Source organism: Amblyomma mixtum, chromosome 3 (assembly GCF_055824585.1).
Source record: "Amblyomma mixtum isolate Tamu chromosome 3, ASM5582458v1, whole genome shotgun sequence".
In the NCBI taxonomy this organism is placed as follows: domain Eukaryota; kingdom Metazoa; phylum Arthropoda; class Arachnida; order Ixodida; family Ixodidae; genus Amblyomma; species Amblyomma mixtum.
The window spans coordinates 67,685,574-67,694,952 of record NC_143014.1 but is presented as its reverse complement, the minus strand read 5'-3'; positions in this window follow the sequence as shown (position 1 = coordinate 67,694,952).

Sequence of the window (9,379 nt, the reverse complement as noted above, 5' to 3'; positions counted from 1 at the left end):
TCCTATGCTTTAATGCGAAAAATGCCACCCTTTGGGTACCGTTTTTCATTGTCATATTTGGCCCTGCCGCATTACATGCAGACTGTAACAACGTGATTAACAAGACCAAGGGACAGAAACGCAGGAGGAGGTAATAAAGAAACGATTACAGAATGTGTCAAAAAAGCCATGCACACTCATATATGCTGAGCAGTTTTTCAGAACTAATAAGTGGTCGCAAGCAAACATGTACAAGATAATAATGACTGAATTACCTTCGAAAGTGCATGCACGCTAGCAAAACGAAAATTGATAAATTTTATTTCAGATTGAATGAACTGAGCTGGACTGAGATAGATTCACGTAAAAACGATCGTAGAAAAACCTTATCAAAAGCGTTTTGTCAAGAAAGGGATCTATTACTTCATCCAAGAGATCATCTTCCCCATCGACCAACCGTGGCCGCAGGCCTTTATTCTTAACTCCAGCCGGAGAGCGAACCCCCATGGCGCACGCGGGTGATCGTCGCTTGTTCCTGGTAGTGCAGGGGAGTTTCGTTCAGAAATGGGTTGCATTGCCCACATGGTGTTCATCCCGCTATCAACAGGTCATTCAGCTCCAGATGGGAGGAGTGAAAACCAATACCCAGAACAAAGTAACGAGCAAGAACCTTCTCCTGACACAAGCAAATATTTGTGACGATGCGTGTACGCTTACCTGGTACACTTACGGACACATACATTGCGGCAGTTGAAAACAGCCCAGTCGTGCCCATGTAGTCGCTGCAAGAGATTCGTTCTGACGGCACCGGCGCGCAAATTCCAGCTGGCCTGCGTATAGCCATGTGCTTTTCATGCGACTCAGGAAGTGATGCCCTTTCATCATGGTAATAATACAATATCAGGGGAGAGTTGTCACCTTGACAGTGCTGTGACTTTGGTTTTCTTTTCTTTTGTTTTTTAGACTCCCCTGCTTTTCGCTGTGATCTGCCCACTGAGCTTTGACTGTCTGACTGTGCTGTTAATTTGGCTTTCGCTTGTTGTTTTTTGCTTTTTACTTCCCAGCACCGTTTCAGCAGCTTAAAAGCATGAAACGCACTTCGACGATTGAGTCCATGCCATTCGCTAGAATTTCTCAACATTCTCCCAGAGGGAAAGCTGGCGGCACCGTCTATGCGAGTTTCTTAAACAGAGCTTCACCAACCGCGGCAATGCCGGGAAGACAAAATTTCGTGTTTGGCTTGGCTAGTGTTGGGCTGAAAGCGTGGATTTTACCTCGAAATCGATAGCTGCGCCGCGACGCTATTCTCTCTGCACAGATTACGTCATTTCGATACTGCGTTTTGCACTTCTTCACCAGATTGAACACAATGGAAAGTTCGGCGTTAGGCTGGTATGGAAACTTTCATAATATTTCTTCGAGGTCTGCCTAGAGAAGAGTCGTATTTTTACGGCTAAACCCATGTTTTATGACCAACAATAGCCAAATCAAGTAAGAAACCTCGTCTTCCCGGCATACCTGCGCCAGCTTTCCCTCTAGTTATAATAAGAAACTCTGTGCTGTGGAGCACGCATCGAAAGTGCGCGTAGCCGATGCACCGGACATTCTCGCTGAACCTTCGCAAAGGCTGCAAGGGTGACACGTCTATAGGCGCGCGAAGTCACAAATAGAAACACGGACCCTCCCCGAGAAGCTGCAGCTTTTCTTTGGCCGCTGAGATGCGCATCTTGACGTTCTACAGTTTCGCTGCAGTAAACGAGCATTTCCTCGTGCGGTTACTTTAAGCTTTTGGCACGAACTGTCATCGAGATCTCACGCAGCAATACCATACAAATGCAGTCGTTCAGTTGAGCGCTCAGCGCACCAGATAGTGGCGATGCCCCTTTTTTTTTTCTTTGGTTGCGGATCTCTGATGTTAGCCACACCACCATTTGCTTCCAGATTGTGATCACAGAGTCATTTTCGGTGTAGACGTCCCGAATTTCGTTCGAATGGCGCGGAGAAAAAATTTCGACTTTTAAATCCAATCCGCTGCCGAACGAACACCAAAATAGCCAGAAAGAGTAAAACAATCGACTTGTGCGGAGCACACAAGTCAGATGTAATTGTTCCCTGCGTTCCTTCAATCAATCGTCGAAACCTCAGAGGCGGATGGCACGGCACCGGCACGGAGAGGGCGAGGTAGTCATCATAGGCATTCCATTGGCCTCACCGAGGGACCACCACGGCAAGCACGCCGTGCTCAGTACTGCATTCTGGTGAGAGATTGAGACTCAGCTTCCCGGGCAAAACTGAATGCAGCAACACCGAACACCGGACTCGGTGATGTCAAGCCTGCTTCCGATTTCTCGCTCTCTTAATAAACTGCGCCTTCATTGTGAATGTAAGCAGGCGTAAAGTTGGTGATGCGGTTGTAAGGCACGAAAGTGTTTGCAAACATCTGTACAAGATATTGAGTATTGGTGAGCGTGCGAATTAATTTCCGGGGTGGCGGCGCCTCGGTGCTCCTCGTGTAGAAAAATGAACGTTTGCTGAAGTGAATAAGGGCTAGGCTACTGAAATACGCATTCCGTTGCATGCCATTAAAGCTTTTTTTGAGCGGTACGACTTCTTTCGGTCCAGCAGTGTCTTAGCTACCAGGAAATTGTGCGCCACAAGATAAGACGATCATACCATCTTTATTTCTCAACCTTTCGAACTTGCCCTGGCAGAGTTGCGTTATGGACGAAAACTGCTCTCACATTACGTGCCTATTGCTTGGAAAACTGTCAGCAGAGCCGATCGCAGTGAAAGGCGTCGAGTATGCGCTGCACTTTTCTGAACGAGCCAAAACGCCAGATCATGACCCAGCGGCGCTCCTTCGTATATGAAAGGTGATCCGTGAAGTGTCTCCTCGAGATCGTAAATACTATGTTTTTACCGCTTGAAAGACAAAGTTTCTAGACTATAGTAGTATATTTTTAAAGCTATGGGAAAAGTGTACGCTGACGAAGTTCAACCAGACAACTCTTTTTTTTCTTCCGTTCCGAATATGCGCCTCGGTGACACACTTTCTTCACTTTATCTGAGCTTCGTTCAGCGTGGCATGCGCGCCGCAGCCTGAAACGAAGGGAACAAATTAGACGGTTGTCTGAGCCATCCTGAGCGCATTAATCACCTCGCGGCCGAGAGCCGTGCGCGGGACGCGTTCGTGACAGGCCGGAGCTCACTCTCCTCGCGACGACCGCCGCACCCGGCCGATCCGCGGGCGCCGTCGGGGAAGGAATAATTCATCTGAAACCCGATCGCGGGAGCCCGAGCCCGTGTTGTTTTTCCCGTGACACGTCTCGCTACCTCTCGACCCTCCCAGCGCGCCGGCGCCGACTGTTTAGTGGAGCGCTTCTCCCTAATTGGCTTCGCGGACCGCGCGCCTTCCCGCTCCGACGGCGCTGCGCGGAAGGAGGGCGTGATACGCATCTCGGCTCCCCGGCGACGCTTATCGCGGACCGCGAGAATGCGCGCAGCTTCGACACCTCCCCGGCAGACGCGCGACCCGGCCGGGGCTTCCTTTCGCGGAGCCTCGGGCCCCCAGATGGGGAGACGCATCGTAGCCGAGGGCGCGCTCGTCGTCTCGGAGGACGCGGCAGCCGCGAAGCCACAGCGGGTCGAACAGTGGTCCGAGGCAGATCAGCTTCTAATTGGCCATGCATGCCGGGGTTTTGCGGGACGCGCAGGAAGTGGCGCCCTGAGCGATGGGCTGCGCCGGAATGACGGAAGTCGCGCCTCGAGGGGCCCGCCGTCAACTTCTCGGCTTCCCTTCACCCCCGCTCCCTGCATTCGCAGTTTCGCTTACAGCTGCGTCAGCCTGGTCATGGCTCCCATGTTCCTCCAAGCGCGCATCGCGCGGCTAACGAGCAGAAATGGAGAAAAGCCGAGTTCGCTGCTTCGAGCGGATGAGCGCTCAACTCATCCGACAGCAAGCACAGACAGCTGGCATGTCACAGTTATTGCAGGCTGAGAAAACTAATCACTGCTCCGAAAGAGGGGAGCGTCTTCCTTGCGGCCCCACCATTCAACCACAAGCGATTCACCCCCCCCCCCCCCCCCCCTTCCCTTCTCCGCTCTTTCTTGACCTTTACTCTTGGTTTATAAAAATATCTATAAAACCGACAGAGCCAAACCGATGTCCTCATGGCCTGCAAATCATTCACGGTAGCTAATTTTATAAGGCGTCATCAGCGTCCAAAAGCTGGCTTCAGTTTTTGACGGTACCTTTATTGCCTCGAGACATGACCTGTGCTGGATAACGATGCGATCCCGGCCGCATCGTATCATTTTGGAAACACCGATCAGTATTGCACAAGAGTAATACCGGTTCGGTTATCAGCAGGAGATGCGGCGTAACATGCGGAATAGCTTTGTGCGCTCTGTTTCACTGCAGACTTCTAATAACGCGTAATCTGGGAGGTGCAACGAAAAGGACGACCAGGTGCACCAACAAGCACTCGTTATATTGTCTTGATGTGCTATGTTTGAATGCTGCGCACATGCTCACGTTTCCTCGTCGCTGGCTGCATGCTGGCCATTTAATTGAATTATCTGGCCTCTCACTGAACTGCTGACTTTACAGCTGAAAGCTCGGTAATTCAGTGAACTGCCTATCGAATTCTAGTGCAGGTGGATTCCGCTATTCACCTGCAGCTATAAACTCACCCGTTTCTGAAAAAGACAAGAACAAAAAACAAACTGTCACTATTAACTGCGTGATGTTCACTGTAGTAACAACTCTGATTTTTTACTCCTCGAGGAGGCCTTCAGCGGAGCACCACACCCTTCCCTCGGACGCGGTTCCCACAAGAGAACTTTGATCCTTCGTATGCGCACGAGTCAGCCGCGGTCGCAAATGTAGTAACCCGAACCTCAAGCCACCGCCACAGGCTTCGCGGGCGAGAGCCCATGTTGTGTGTTGCGTAACGCCTTCCAAATGAAGCATTGCAGGCTGTGGAGGGTACAGTGGCGAAGGGTTGCAGCGCAGCGGACGTATACGCGACGCATGGTCTGCAGCCGGTCGGAATCGCTTCCCGTCGGTGACACCGATGACCCCGGTCGGGGACGCATGTTACTGCTATCGCGTGTTCCGTCAACTGCTACCGCATGTCCTTACGATGTCGATTCCCGGTAGGAAGACGCGGGGGCTCGTTTTGGAACAGCCCTGCCATTCATTTCTTCAGGAGGCAGGGCGGCGAGCGAGCGAGGAGGTCGCGCCTCCTCTTCCTTACCCCCCCCCCCCCCCCCCCTCCATCTTGTCTCTCGTGGACCAGTTAGCAGGCGCTGAAGCTTCGCGTTTGCGCATCTGGCCGCTCGGGAATATACGAGCTTGTTAGCCGGAAAAACATGACAGAGCGGGCTGTCGGCGTGAGTAGGTGGGCAGCGCGTGCGCGCGTTTCGTGCGCGGCCTTCCCGCGGGCAGGAAGCTACACGGCTTCCAGATTTTTTCGGACGGAAGGTGCTTGCTCCGTTGAAAGGCGAGCTACCGAGGAAGAAGACTCGCCGGGTCACGCGCAGACTCGAAGAGCGCTGAGAAATCGATCCTCCCCTGCCGTCTTTGACGTGGGAAAAAGAAAGGAGGCAGATAAGACTGAAATCTGAGAAGAGCTACTGAGACGACACCAAACGGTCAAAAGGGAAATGGAAACGGTATGCCCTCAAAAATTCTGTGACGAACAGACTTTAAGCGACGGTTAAAAGGCAGCTGGACAAAGCAAAATACTACATCGGTTGGCTATTCACGAAGGAAGTATTTACTACCAGTACGGAAAATTTTCTTTTGTCTTCATAGAATGCAGAAGGAAAAAAAAACAGCATTATTTTTTGAATCCCTGCATTTTGCCCTTAGAGACGTCCTATCCCAGATGCCTCATATATAAAGTGCTTTTACCGTTCGGGTTATGAAATGAGTGTTTTTCACGGCACTTAAACCACTTCTTTCCTTCTCAATTTTTCTTGACGCACAACATTATAATGATAACAGGACGGCTTCGTTACATTGTCTATCAATGGAATGTTAACGAAACGAACCCACGAAGGAAATAACCAATTCTCACTTGATCTTACCCCGCTTCGCTTTCTTAATAACATAAACGTTTGTTATAAAATATTTTCCCTTTTTATTTGTTCACCCACTCCTGACCAAGCTCTCGCATCATACCCAGCAAATCTGGACAAAAGCTTTTTTCAACGGGAAAGAGTTTATGAACGCAATCTTTCATATATTGTAAGATTTCACTGTAACAGTCAATGTATCCGCAGATCTCACCTCGGCAGGGTTTAATTTTCTTTTTTTTTGCTGTTAAAGTTTTTGCTATCGTTAAAAGCGTTCTCCATTGGTCTTCTATGGGAGTCTTAACTGTTCGATGTAAGCGATGGAAAACTTCAAAACAAAGATTCTGCAATGCATGGCACGGATGGACCATTACCTTCAATATTTCCATAATAGTATCCAATACTTAACCTTTTTGTGCAAGAATGCTGGACATGAAGGTTTGCAGGACACGTAAAATAAATAAATTAATTAAGGAGGCGTTGGCTCCTTCAGCTATCCCTTCCTCATTTGCGATTAATAGAGCAATCACAGAGACAAGCATTTGCAGAGGTGTTCACAAGTAGCTCATGAAAAGACCGCATAACACTTAAAGTGTGAAGTTCAAGCAGTGTGAAGCGATTTGTTGCCAATAGGTCGTTATTCAGCTCCCTCCTTGCGTTTCCATATCGCGGATGTTCTGGGATATGGGTTGAACGCATTACGTAGGGCAATCAAAATAAAGGGCTCTGCATATTAAGACTTCTTTCCAAATACATCCTCACGCTGGTATACCAGAAAGACAAACTTACGACGCGTAGCATATTCACAGAATTCCCGATACAGAATTCCCTGCGGCGTTGCAGTCAAACAGTCTGCACCGAAGCGTAATCACGTCATCATCTTCGTGGGCTTTTATAAGTTTCTCGATGTCTTTGCTAACTATAAACGCCAGTGGCGCATATGTAGTTATAATGTTAAAGGGTATAAACGTAATTTCATAATGAGTGAGAATAGCGCCTTTCAATTTTTTTTTTAATTTTCAGTGTATAAAGGAATCGGTGGTTTTTTTTAAGAAGAAACTGAGTACAAAAACGTACAAATCATGGACAGGTCTGTTGAATTACTCGCATACAATCGCGATGAAAAGAAATGCAACCAACGCGCGCCGCCTACGCGCTCCGCTGTTTTAACTTTTTTTTTATCGCACTTTTACGTAGGTGTTAAGAAAGAGACGTTGCAGTCGTTCTAGAATGTATCATGGATGACTGTAGCGTCTTTTTGCTACCACCGAAGTAAAGGCGGAATGAAAACAAATGCGAACAGTGGAGCGCATAGGCGTCACTCGGTTCTCATTTCTTTTCATTGCTCTTGCATGCGCATATGTGGAGCTAGGGTTGTGAGTGTTATTTATGAAGTAACTTGCGTTTATTGAAAAATACATGTAAAATTCTTCTGCGATGCCTCTTCTCTTATAACAGGTGAACTGTGTGCACGCAAAGTGAGCGAGAACTTCGCTGGTTCCCCTCGGTCCTGCAGCGTGTACCGTCAGTGATTCTTTCAGTGATGTTGCAAGCGTAAAGGAAGGAAAAAAGATGGAAGCCGCGGTCACCTAACAAGCCTGGAATCTCCTGTTTTGCACATTTATACTGTGATCAAAAAGGTTGTACTAGTCTTGGAAATTTATGTCTGAAAAATTAGGACGCTTAAGCTTCGCCTTAAGAGGTGACGCGTTTTCTCCTTCTACTCTTTTTTATTTTTTGTTCCTTTTGTTTCTCACTTCTCACCGATTACCAATCCACAGTCACATTACCGATCACGGTCATCGATTACAATCACAATTACCGATCACGTTACCGATTACCAATCACCAATCACAATTATCTATTAGCAATCACCAGTCGCTATCTGGGTTACGCTGCACGAGATACTGCGCCGCTACATACTGTACTCATACACATTAAATTCACTGGAACTCTTGGTACTCTTGGTACTCTGGTACTCATACACATTAAAGTCACTGGAGTTCCAGTGACTTTAATACACATAATTTGTTTCAGTACAACGAAGTACCATGACACCGCCTTTTAATTACGCGCAACTGCTGACGCCAAATAAGCATATTTGTAGTCGGTTGTATTTATTTTTTAATTAATTAACATATGTTACTAAGTCATACACACCCCAACGCATTCACGAGGTGCCCCTCTAACACGCTTGAACCAAAGATTTTGTGTAGTGGTGCTATGTTCTTCTGGGGCATATTGCAGCGAACACTTGAGAAGGGCACGAAAAAAACTGCTTCTGGCTGAAACAGATTCATTTTAGAGGCTCTTTCTTGGCGTTCCCGCTTTCTTGCCTCAACCAAGCGCACTGTTTTCGAAAGAGCAACCAAAGGCGCGAAGTTGTTGCTAGCAGTCAAAAGCTCAAATATTCAGACTTGGACTGACTATGCACGGGCAACAGACTCAATTCTGACCTTTGGTACAGTGCTCTTAGTCCTATAAATCATGGTTCCATTACAGTGAATTGTTTAATGCATTATCAACTCCGTACGAAGAATGAACACCTTTCCAGTTTCGTGTTAACGCATTCTGCTTGTTCGTCTCAACTTTTCATTCCAGCAGAGTCGTTCAGTATAAATCCTTATTTTAAAGAAAATTGCCACCTTCGGTAATGTACGCGGGTGAAAGACATAGCAGACGTCACCTGGGACTCGTATGAGGCTAGAACTCACCTCTACTTTTCCCTGTTTTCTACATATGATCTCAATAGAACGACAAAGAGAAAAAAAAAAACATTCGCATTACGTACTCACGCCCGAGGCTAGACGGTACTTGAGATGCAACCAAGAGAAGCAACATTTGCTTTGCGAAGCACGGTGTCGCAGTCGCATCCCTATATCCTCGTTCCTCACCCCTTTTTTGCCCCATAAATAAAACAACAAATGAGTAAACGCAGCAAGCTCATTCTTGTTCACAGTTTGCGCTACTGCCCTTCCAACCTAGTGTAGCTGCAGTACAAAACGAAACAGTGTTCAGACAAGTAACTGAAATTCTTACGGTTCTTAAGAACATCCTAATTGCACAAAGGCCTGGCAACACGCTACGCGCGAGGACGGGAGCAAGAAGCGCGGATAGAACTACATATAGACAAGAGTTAAATGACACATCCATAGACCTCGGTTACAGTATGTCCGAGCAAACAACTGCCTTTTCATAACACTGAACAATCATAGTAAAAGGGCAATCGAGAGTGCTCTTAGTAACACAGACAAGGCTGGCGACACACCGTTGAGACTCAGCGCAGCTGGCAATCTTGAGTTGTTCCGGTTTTCCGAAA